We start from the raw sequence: 12,394 nt of genomic DNA on the forward strand, positions 1-12,394 counted from the left end.
AATAGAGCTAGGGTATGGGAGTAGGAATAGAGCTAGGGTATGGGGAATACTAATAGAGCGAGGGTATGGGAGTAGGAATAGAGCTAGGGTATGGGGAATACTAATAGAGCTAGGGTATGGGGAATACTAATAGAGCTAGGGTATGGGGAATACTAATAGAGTGAGGGTATGGGGTAGGAATAGAGCTAGGGTATGGGAGTAGGAATAGAGCTAGGGTATGGGGAATACTAATAGAGTGAGGGTATGGGGTAGGAATAGAGCTAGGGTATGGGGAATACTAATAGAGCTAGGGTATGGGGAATACTAATAGAGTGAGGGTATGGGGGTAGGAATAGAGCTAGGGTATGGGGAATACTAATAGAGCTAGGGTATGGGGAATACTAATAGAGCTAGGGTATGGGGAATACTAATAGAGTGAGGGTATGGGGGTAGGAATAGAGCTAGGGTATGGGGAATACTAATAGAGCGAGGGTATGGGGAATACTAATAGAGCTAGGGTATGGGGGTAGGAGTAGAGCTAGGGTATGGGGAATACTAATAGAGTGAGGGTATGGGGAATACTAATAGAGTGAGGGTATGGGGAATACTAATAGAGCTAGGGTATGGGGTAGGAATAGAGCTAGGGTATGGGGAATACTAATAGAGCTAGGGTATGGGGTAGGAATAGAGCTAGGGTATGGGGAATACTAATAGAGTGAGGGTATGGGGAATACTAATAGAGCTAGGGTATGGGGAATACTAATAGAGTGAGGGTATGGGGTAGGAATAGAGCTAGGGTATGGGGAATACTAATAGAGTGAGGGTATGGGGGTAGGAATAGAGCTAGGGTATGGGGAATACTAATAGAGCGAGGGTATGGGGTAGGAATAGAGCTAGGGTATGGGGAATACTAATAGAGCGAGGGTATGGGGAATACTAATAGAGCTAGGGTATGGGGAATACTAATAGAGCTAGGGTATGGGGAATACTAATAGAGCGAGGGTATGGGGAATACTAATAGAGCTAGGGTATGGGGAATACTAATAGAGCTAGGGTATGGGGAATACTAATAGAGCGAGGGTATGGGGAATACTAATAGAGCTAGGGTATGGGGAATACTAATAGAGCTAGGGTATGGGGAATACTAATAGAGCTAGGGTATGGGGAATACTAATAGAGCTAGGGTATGGGGGACATAGACGAGCAGGGTATGGGGAATACTAATAGAGCTAGGGTATGGGGAATACTAATAGAGCTAGGGTATGGGGAATACTAATAGAGCGAGGGTATGGGGAATACTAATAGAGCTAGGGTATGGGGAATACTAATAGAGCTAGGGTATGGGGAATACTAATAGAGCTAGGGTATGGGGAATACTAATAGAGCGAGGGTATGGGGTAGGAATAGAGCTAGGGTATGGGGAATACTAATAGAGCGAGGGTATGGGGGTAGGAATAGAGCTAGGGTATGGGGAATACTAATAGAGCGAGGGTATGGGGGTAGGAATAGAGAGGTTGTGAGAGAGAGGGGATATAAGGTCACTATGTTTTTAGAGGGATGTGAAGCAACAGAAAGCATCGGGCCACAGTGACATGCTCAGCAGGATAAGGTCGATAGTGCTCTGTACTATTCTGGCCCCAGACATACTGTAGCCCCAGGCCCCCATGTACTGAGTACTGCAATCCACTTCAGCACAATACAATATACGAGTCAATACGGTGCACTTATGGGTTTCACCGCTGAGCTCACAATGTGTGTGTAGATTGCATCATCTATCCTTAATCATGATTTGCAATGTTTTGGTTGACAGAAATGGGACAAAATATGAGCTATGTACAGACTGACATTTCATTAAGTGTGTGTGTGTTTGTGTGTTTGTGCGTAGTAGAGGTGGGATTAAAGTAATGACTAAATTCACTATACCCAGTAGACACACAGACATATTTTATTAATGAGTGACAAAAATGGCAAAATATCTCCAGTGCTATATGTCAAAAAGATATGAATCAGTCATTCACCCTATGCGCTGGCATTACCACAGAACCTGCAAACACCTTGGAACGGTATGTGGGTGTCACCTTTATTATCTAATCAAAAGGACAATAAAACAAGGGTGTTTGGAGTCCACCCTTGTTTTGCAGAGGTATCGACCGAGCCCTATGATACAACGACAACACAAACATTCACTGGGTGTGAAATGTGGATGGTACAGCAGGTACAATCCCTGCCCATCTCGCCCAGCCCACTGGCAGCTGCCTGGGCCACTACAGCAAAGCCTGTTGAGAAAGAAGCCCACTAAGGGGATGAACAGTCTAAAGCTCCTCCAAGCTGGACGGCAGAGAAACACACATGAGGAAATGAGGAAACAGACAGACGCCACGCTGTATAAATAGAGAGAGAGAGAGAGAGAGAGAGAGAGAGAGAGAGAGAGAGAGAAATGAAAGAGAGATGAGCGAGAGAAGCTGTTTGGGGAGTTTGGGCATAAATGAGAAAAATGTTTTCCATTTAACTCGCTGGTGATGATTCATTGGGTGGTTATTTACATTATGTTGGTGTGTTTACTCCAGAGATTGGAGCGTCTAAGTGGGGGATCCTGTCTTTCAGAAACTTGGTCTGCTTCTGTTGTGTCTCTGACTGAGTCATTCCTCAGAATGAGATGAGTGGCAGACAGAAAGGGAAAGGGAGAGAAAACAGTCCTCTGATGTGAAATAAATCTCTTCAAGGCTCTTTGGGGGGAGAGATTCTTAATGTTGTCAGTCCTCTTTTCAAGACTTCGCACTCAACCAATCAGAGGGATGCTTTGGATTGTTCAACCCCCCATTGAAATAAACCAGAAGTTCAATAATATTGATGTTGGCGAGCCAGTAAACGGTCGGTGACGTGCAGAAATGTGCACTTCAAGGACCCGTGGGTAATAGCATTGTATTAAGAGACTGAACTGAGAGGACTGTTTCAGCACAACATGATGCAAACTTTATGGGGATTCACTCAGGTGGATGGTTGACTCAGGTCTGAGTTCATCGCTGTCCCGTGACGGGACACACCCAAAGTGAGCCTAGGCTTCTCATTAAGGGGAAATGCCCTCTCCCACAGATCTGACTCACCAGACGGCTCCTGAACTAGAACCCACAGGACAGGGCAAGAGAAGACGGCTCCTGAACTAGAACCCACAGGACAGGGCAAGAGAAGACGGCTCCTGAACTAGAACCCACAGGACAGGGCAAGAGAAGACGGCTCCTGAACTAGAACCCACAGGACAGGGCAAGAGAAGACGGCTCCTGAACTAGAACCCACAGGACAGGGCAAGAGAAGACGGCTCCTGAACTAGAACCCACAGGACAGGGCAAGAGAAGACGGCTCCTGAACTAGAACCCACAGGACAGGGCAAGAGAAGACGGCTCCTGAACTAGAACCCACAGGACAGGGCAAGAGAAGACGGCTCCTGAACTAGAACCCACAGGACAGGGCAAGAGAAGACGGCTCCTGAACTAGAACCCACAGGACAGGGCAAGAGAAGACGGCTCCTGAACTAGAACCCACAGGACAGGGCAAGAGAAGACGGCTCCTGAACTAGAACCCACAGGACAGGGCAAGAGAAGACGGCTCCTGAACTAGAACCCACAGGACAGGGCAAGAGAAGACGGCTCCTGAACTAGAACCCACAGGACAGGGCAAGAGAAGACGGCTCCTGAACTAGAACCCACAGGACAGGGCAAGAGAAGACGGCTCCTGAACTAGAACCCACAGGACAGGGCAAGAGAAGACGGCTCTTCCAGGGAGACTCCCTGAAGGAGTTACAGTAAAGAGAAGAGCCCAAGAGTGAAACTGGATCCCAATGTCCTTACATTGCATCATCTACTTGTCTTGAATCATCCTAAAGTATCTAAAATGTGATTGTCTAGCTAAATTAAGTTACTTATAGATGATTTGGACATGAAGCGCAAAAAAATGCTAATATAGGTACAATTGACTTGCATTGGATTTGTGCCACAGATGCTAAAAAGTTAGCATTTGAAACAGTGGCCAAGTAAACAAAACCAAAGCATGGACTGTTGTCATACCATGTCCATAGACTGCTTACAGGGAACCAATACATTGTTTTGTAACTTGGGTGAACTATCCCTAACCAAAGTCTGAGAGCCCTTGATCGATTACGGGAAATATGGTGAAAACCTATCCTGTTACCACACCTATCAACAGTCAAGAGGGAATGGAGAGAAGACGAGGAAAATTAACAGGGAATAAAGTCAAAGATGACCACTGTCCCTTTAAAGTTAACATTTTAAAGTCAACATTAAGTACCAACCCTGAAAACAACTTAGAATTTCATGCCTGTCCACATTGACTATGCACAAGCTTGACACCAGACTGCAAACCACAACACACACCTCACTGGGCAAAAACTGGTTGAATCAACATTGAAAACTGATTGGATTTGATAAAAGTCATCAACGTCAGGGCATTTCGTCTTTCTTTTCACCTAACTTTTAACCTAAACCCAATGACATGGTGATTCATTATTTTTGTTTCCACGTTGAATTCACGTTAGTTGACAACTCAACCAAATGTAAATGAAAACTAGACGTTGAGCTGACGTCTGTTCCCAGTGGGACACACACTTAGTGTTGGTAGGATGGGATTGGAATTATATGGTTGGAGGTCACAGTGCCGTTGACTCTTCCCTTGACGTCACAGACAGTCCACATTAGCGTACCGGCGCCCCCCATACGGACCCCCTACTGATGTAAATTAGCAGACATGGGGAGGCATCAGTGCTTAAGTACATTAGAGTAAAATCAACATGATCAGCCATCTGCGCTGGGATGGCATGGTTGCCTAGTGCCGTGTCCTGTTTGGATAGTCTGACGTGGGTGTACTGAGGATAGTGTGTGTGTGTGTGTGTGTGTGTGTGTGTGTGTGTGTGTGTGTGTGTGTGTGTGTGTGTGTGTGTGTGTGTGTGTGTGTGTGTGTGTGTGTGTGTGTGTGTGTACGTGCGTGCATGCGTTTGAGTGCGTGTGCGCACACAGATGGCAGCACTCATGATGATGGATTCATTTTCCAGACTAAGGCTCCAGAGTACTGTGCTGGTGTGTGTGTGTGTGTGTGTGTGTGTGTGTGTGTGTGTGTGTGCGTGCGTGCGTGCGTGCGTGCGTGCGTGCGTGCCTGCGTGCCTGCCTGCCTGCGTGTGTGTGTGTGTGTTTGCGTCTGCATGTATGTGCCTGTGTGTTTGTCCTTCCTATAAGGGTTTCAGAAAGGTCTCCTCATTCCCTGGTACGATCAAGTGTGCTGTGTGAACCATCGAGTCCCAAAATAGTTTGACTCTGAACCGCAGCAACAACCTCAACTACAGTATATCATGGGATCCATCACCATTGTATTCTATCAAAGAGCCCATTAGAAGGGTTCATATGAGATGAGACCTGAGCCTCTTCAAATCTGTGGCTGCAATTACACTACATGTTCACCTCAATACAGAGGGCTGGGTTCAAACAAATCTAAAAGGCTCTCAGTACAGAGGGCTGGGTTCAAACAAATCCAAAAGGCTCTCAGTACAGAGGGCTGGGTTCAAACAAATCCAAAAGGCTCTCATTAAAGAGGGCTGGGTTAAGACAAATCCAAAAGACTCTCAGTACAGAGGGCTGGGTTAAAACAAATCCAAAAGGCTCTCATTAAAGAGGGCTGGGTTAAGACAAATCCAAAATACTCCCAGTACAGAGGGCTGGGTTAAGACAGGGTGTGTGTATGAGTGATCAGCTAGGGCAGTGATGAGGTCCATACAGTACATCAGGACACCATGTTGGCAGGGATGAGGTCCATACAGTACACCAGGACACCATGTTGGCAGTGATGAGGTCCATACAGTACACCAGGACACCATGTTGGCAGGGATGAGGTCCATACAGTACACCAGGACACCATGTTGGCAGTGATGAGGTCCATACAGTACACCAGGACACCATGTTGGCAGTGATGAGGTCCATACAGTACACCAGGACACCATGTTGGCAGTGATGAGGTCCATACAGTACACCAGGACACCATGTTGGCAGGGATGAGGTCCATACAGTACACCAGGACACCATGTTGGCAGTGATGAGGTCCATACAGTACACCAGGACACCATGTTGGCAGGGATGAGGTCCATACAGTACACCAGGACACCATGTTGGCAGGGATGAGGTCCATACAGTACACCAGGACACCATGTTGGCAGGGATGAGGTCCATACAGTACACCAGGGCCCTGGCACACAGGCACCTGGGCGGCATGGTGGCCAGCGTTAGTACGGTAAAACCCAGGTTCCAGGATTAACACATTAACACGTTAGTTGGTGAGCCACATAGAGCCATTCTATGTCATGGAAGAGGAATTCAATCAAATTCAATGTCCATAAAGGTCCCACTTCATTTATTGACCAGAGATACTCACATCAATCATATTTGGGTTAACAAAACAAAATTTTGCCCTAGTGGCGAATTTGGTCTTCAACGAGGTCCAGAGGGCTGCACTGAAAATGTGTTATATTTCCTCGGCGTCAAAATCGATCCATTGTTTTTGGAATTGTCGATGCTCCCTGACTGTCTAGTGATTGTTAGCGAGCTGGACAGTCAAGAAACTGTGTAAATATATTGTAGGTCCATTATCATTTATACACAGTTTCCATTTGGTTTTAGTCATTTTAAAGTATATTGAGTTAGTTTCCCCCTCAAAAAATGCTTTACCCCCCAAAATATAGATATTGTTATTGATATTACTCAAATCACTGTATGTTTGACACCCCTGGTCTACTCTATAAAGTGAAGAGCAATGTCTTTCTATCAGGTTATGGAATGACTCCTACACTCTTAGAATAAAAGCTACTATGTAGAAGCTAAAAGGTTCTTTGGCTGTGCCCATAGGAGAACCCTTTGACAAACTGTTTTTGGTTCCAGGTAGAACCCTTTTGGGTTTCATGTAAAACCCTTTCAACATAGGACTCTACATGGAACCCAAAAGGGTTCTACCTGGAACCAAAAAGGGTTATCCGCTGGGGACAGCCGAAGAACCTTTTTGGAAACCTTTTTTCTAAGAGTGTATATCAAATTCTTATACAAGTTACCAGGCATGATTCACTGGGGCTTTAACCTAATATTCCCAGAGACGCTGAACTCAAATGGCTAATATTTATTGAGATAAGAACAGAGCAAACTGCAGAACATTTTATCCAAATGCATCACTGTTGGGAGACATAATTGATCCTGCAGAACTGGTTTCACTTACTAGCCTGGCAGGTCGGATGATTCAAACACAGTCTAAAAATAAATCATGTCCTATTTAATGATGGGCTAAACCCTGGTATACTTTCCAAGGTAGGACATTTAGGACAACAGTACATTTGCTGCTTCCCAATGGAATTTATCATGAACTAGAAAGAATAAATGAATATCCTCTTTACAATAGCAATATGGACAAGAGGCAGGCCAAAGATCCTGGATGGCTGAGGATGTATGCTCACCAGTCATTTCAAGTTCACATGCTAAAGTATTTTATGAACTCAATAATACTTTATTTCCACTGCACAGATGAGTCACTGTCTGTTTGGCCTGTTTGAGGCTCCGATGCATATTACCATTGGTCCATGTGATTCAGCAGCACACAAGTCAGCCAGCATGGAGCCCAGGCCCCAGGTATTCCATAAGAACTCATTACACTAGGCAGAGCAGAGCTGGGCCAGTGAGAGGCCCTGCTGCACCCCCTTTAGATCAACCAGTCTCATGTCTCAACCAGCTGCACTGTCACTCACACCGCAGATGTGTACACAAACACATATACGTGCACAGACACACACACCCACTACACACCACAGTCTCTGAGAGGCATAAACCGTAAGCTCTGACCCATACCACGGACTCTCATTCAGTTCAGGTCAAGTCAACGGTCATTCACTGGGTGTGCTAAACAAAAGATCCTCTAAAAGTGAGACAGACTTCAGCAATGGACAGTGTGAACACCAAACTGTCTGTCCTGCAGACATCCAACGCAGACACATCTGGCTCCGTCTGGTGTGTTACTCCTTTCCCCCAGTAGGACTTTGACCAACTTTCAGACCAGAGTTAGGCAACCCACCGACCCACCACAATCACCCCGCTGGGACTGCACACTGTACTCTACAGACTGCTCCAGCTGATTCAACACATGAGCTCATCTTCACTGTCCTGATTTCAAAATGTTGGAGGGAGGAAATGAATTATGTTCTGACTGAAAATTCTGGCTGGAGTGAGTGAAGGTGGACTCAATGGCAGCCCTCGCGGACTCACTTAAGTACTGTAAGATCAATCTAGTGAGCAGCAACAACAACAAAAAATCGATGTGCTCACTTCCACTCTTTGTCTTATCTGACGTACAGCAGATCCAAAGCCAGTATCTTGTTAAGTTGTATTGCACTTTTTACAAATGCACAGTCCTCAACATACTCCCTACCCACTAAACCCTCAAAATAACTAACCAGGGTGAGGGTCGAGAGGAAACCTCCTTGGTCCACAGAAACATTGAGAGGAACCAGATTACGGGGTCATCCCATTCTCGGCTGCCTGCCTGCCGCCCTATCTGCTTGCATGCTTATCTACCTTCCTGCCTGTCTTCCTTCCTGTCTGTCTGCCTGTCTGAGTACACTAATTATATGACTGATCAAACACTGAGGGGTAAATGGATCCGGAACACAAACACCTAAATCTGGTAATTTAGCCCTGTATTTAGCTCTCCCTGTGATATACTCTGACCACAGGGAGAGCTGCAGGACATCCCTAAAAGGCCAGAGCCTCAAACACACAAAGATGTCCATTAGCTGTATCACTCATACTCTGTGTGGTTGTTGAAGGAGGGAGGGAAGGAAGGGAAAGAGAGAGACGTGGCAGTCAGATGGCAAGGAGTGCACATGGCCTCTAGTGCGCGCACGCACGCACACGTTGCTCCACCTCCCTGTTGGGACTTGTACAATGCCCAGATCCATCTCTGTGAACTCATACATACACACACGTAAGTATTGTCAGGTGTGCTCCATTCCGTTTTACAGAAAGTACATCATACCAATGCAGCTATGAACCCAGAAACACACAGTGACAGACACTCTGAGTAGATAGTTTGGAGAGGGGAGAGAGAGAGGAGAAAGAAAACATGAAGAGTGGAGAGAAGAGAGGGGAGAGGAGAGAGGGGAGAGGGGAGAAAGAGGAGAAAGAGAAGAAGAAGAGAAAGAGAAGAGGGAGAGAAGATAGAGAGAAGAGTGGGAGAGAAAGAGAAGAGAGAGAAGAGAGAGACAGAAGAGGGAGAGAAAGAAGAAGCAGAGATAGAAGAGAGGGAGGAGAAAGAGGAGAAGCAGAGGAGAGAGGGGGAGAGAAAGAGGAGAGGAACAGAAGAGAGGGAGGAGAAAGAGAAGAGGCAGAGAAAGAGAAGTGAGAGAGAAGAGAGGGAGAAAAAGAGAAAGGGGAGAGAAGAGAGAAGAGGGAGAAAGGAAAGAGAGTCAAATTAAAATAGGAATCTTCAGTCAGCTCGTGTAACGATGTCAGGGTAGTGGCAGCTGCACTAGTCCTTGTATCCATGGCGACCCCAAAGTGCCGTCAGAGTGGTGACGCTACTGGGATCGCTGTGCTGAACTGAGCTGCATTGAGGCGCACGTGCCTAAACCTTTCTCCACTCAGCGTGGCTATTCATAGCACTCAGCGTCGAGGCAGGACTATGGCGGAGGTGTGGCTGTGGGCAGGTGTATGGAGGGACAAGGCATGGAGCTGCTGTTTTTCTCGCTCTGATCCTGCTCGCTCTGGGGGGGTGACACCTGGTCTCCCTACTGCCCTACAGAGATGGACCGTATGTCTAGACAATCACTACACAGAGCTTATGAGCTTTCCTCCAGGCTGCATTCAGGATCACACTGATCATGTAGATTGGAGAAGCAACAACAACCTCCATTAGTAATAGGACTGTTAGTCTTAAAGGAGTCGTGGATTCAGTCCTGATTCTTCCTGTCCTGTTGAGCTGAGATTTCAATACGTCATTAGTTGCATATCACTGTATGTATTGTCAAAACCATAGCAATACTTTACCTAAACCCGTGTCATAGGGTGTTAGTGGAATGCAAGATGGCAGGAGCATTAGGGAACTGTCATCCCCCCACCGTATCCATGTAATCTCCTAACGCCTAGCTGTGAGTCAGTTTTACTGTAGTGACTCAAGGCCTGGCTCTCTCTCGCACACTGGCCTACTAACTTATCCATCTCCAATCAATAGCTGACAGGCAGAATGATCTAATTCAGCTGAACAGTGAATAACGGCACCCAGTCTCCATAGCACACAGTGCTAGCTGGCTGGCTGGCTGGCTGGCTGGCTGGCTACTGCCCGATGTGCTAGGGTACCAACGGCCAGAGGGGTGGACCGAGTGAGCACCTCCCTTTGTGAGCGATTGTTCAAGCTCAATTGGCACTTCTGTAATGTTGCTTTGTCGGAAGGATCAGCGGGGAGAATGAGCCAGGCTCTGAGGTGCAGAGAGAGCCCTTTTGTGGCCGGGTCAGTGTGAGGGACACAGAGTTGCTGAGTGAAATCGATCTGGGTGGGATTAGGACCACTCTTTCATGAGTGTGTGGCACGGGCCAGGCCAGCTTTGTTGAATTCAGCCAACGCAGGCCTTTCCCACCCCTCGGATCAGCAGTTCCCCCCACAGGACAGGGAGACAGTGGGGTGGGCTTTTTGGAGACCACCTTTGTGCTCCTATTGTGCCCAGGCACATCAATGGTGCTGGGCATAACCCTGGGCAATGGGAAAGTGCTGGAGAGGACACTTTAGGATAAAGCTTCCATGCACCTGGTGTGGCATGAAGGAGAGAGGTAACAAAGAAGATGATTAGCTTTGATGAGCATAGAGTTGGCCCAAAAAGACAAACGTTCACATGACCCACGTTGCACCATCACGCCAATGTTCATCACTGCAAAAAAGATGGTCTCCGCCCAATACATTTGGAAGGAATAGGCGCGACTCTCGCTCACAATAAAAACATGATTCTTGATTGATCTGATTATAGCTAAAATCAGCTGTCAATGGCCTTCATCAGACACATGTTTCCAATATATTCACTTTTTCCAGATACAGGTCAATGATTTATCCCAATGATGTCATGGCCACAGCTACATGACATACCTGCCAGAGTGTTATAATAACCATAGTACCAAGGACCTATGGCTTGGCTTGTAGTGTGTTGTTTGGGGCCCTCAATGCACAACAGCTGAGATGTGAGCAAGCCTGGACATGTTTCTCGTCCTCACATCGAGAATGCCTCAGCAAATGGTTGAGTGAACTAGAGAGGCAGAGACCAAAATGTTCAAAACATGGTCCTGTGTGTTCCTGCCAGTAAATCATTGTCCTATCCTGGCAAAGGTCTTGGTAACACTTTAGTAATCCTACTTTAGTAATCCTACTTTAGTAATCCTACTTTAGTAATCCTACTTTAGTAATCCTACTTTAGTAATCCTTGTCAGCAGGTAGCCTGGCGAGTATGAGCGTTGGGCCAGTAAACGAAAGGTTGCTGGATCGAATCCCTGAGCTGAGAAGGTAGAAATCTGTAGTTCTGCCCCTGAACAAGGCAGTTAACCCACTGTTCCCCGGGCGCTGAAGACGTGGATGTAGATTATGGAAACCCCCTGCACTTCTGTTTCAGAGCGGTTGGGTTAAATGTAGAAGACACATTTCAGTTGAAGGCAATCAGTTGTACAACTGACTAGTTATCCCGCTTTCCCTGGACATAGGGCGTCATAGCAGAAATTGATATTGGTTCAAATGATTTGCTGTCATTGCATATCACAAAATGTGTTTTACTGTGATATTACAATGTCAAGTTTTTTGGGGGGCAGATACTTCAAGTCAAGTGTCACTAAAACCTAAGAGAGAGAGCATTTACCTCTGATGGCACTCCTAATTAGCTTCTAGACACAGGACGTGTCTGGGAAAGTCTGGGAGTGTGTGCATCCAAGCTGTCCAACACTGAATAGAGGTACAGGTCCACCTAGGGAGTAATCACTAGGAACCAAACAGAAGCAAACACACCAACACAGAGAGGGACCTACCTGAATTTATCCAATAAGAAACTCCTGTTCTTGTTTTTCCATTGAAAAACGTTTTGCTATGGTGTGCTCTAATGAATACATCCCTAAACTGTCTAGTAGACACACCTGATGCACAACAGACCATGTGCAACATAGTGACTACACAGACCTATATCAACTCCTCTTCACAGCACCTGTAGACAGGTCCCTGTGGCTGTCTGCCACCATTCTATTCAAAACCTGATGGTATTTTTACCTTGACATTTCCATCCAATTAATGTCATATCTAAGTGTAACCATAACAACAGGGGGCTTTGCGTTGGTTTGAAATAAACACGCACACACAAAGA

The 12,394-nt window shown here is 46.3% G+C and overlaps 1 protein-coding gene across 1 annotated transcript in view; it reads right to left on the minus strand.

Annotated features, from left to right (window-relative positions):
• The window catches only part of LOC106585801 (uncharacterized), a 34,844-nt gene extending 24,516 nt beyond the window's left edge, over positions 1–10,328 (minus strand). Inside the window, exon 1 of the mRNA XM_045706690.1 lies at positions 10,056–10,328. The gene's annotated coding sequence lies outside the window, so the exon portion shown is untranslated. The remainder of the gene's footprint in view (positions 1–10,055) is intronic.
• Between the last annotated feature and the right edge of the window lie 2,066 nt (positions 10,329–12,394).

This window comes from Salmo salar, chromosome ssa24 (genome assembly GCF_905237065.1).
Source record: "Salmo salar chromosome ssa24, Ssal_v3.1, whole genome shotgun sequence".
NCBI classification, from domain to species: Eukaryota; Metazoa; Chordata; class Actinopteri; order Salmoniformes; family Salmonidae; genus Salmo; species Salmo salar.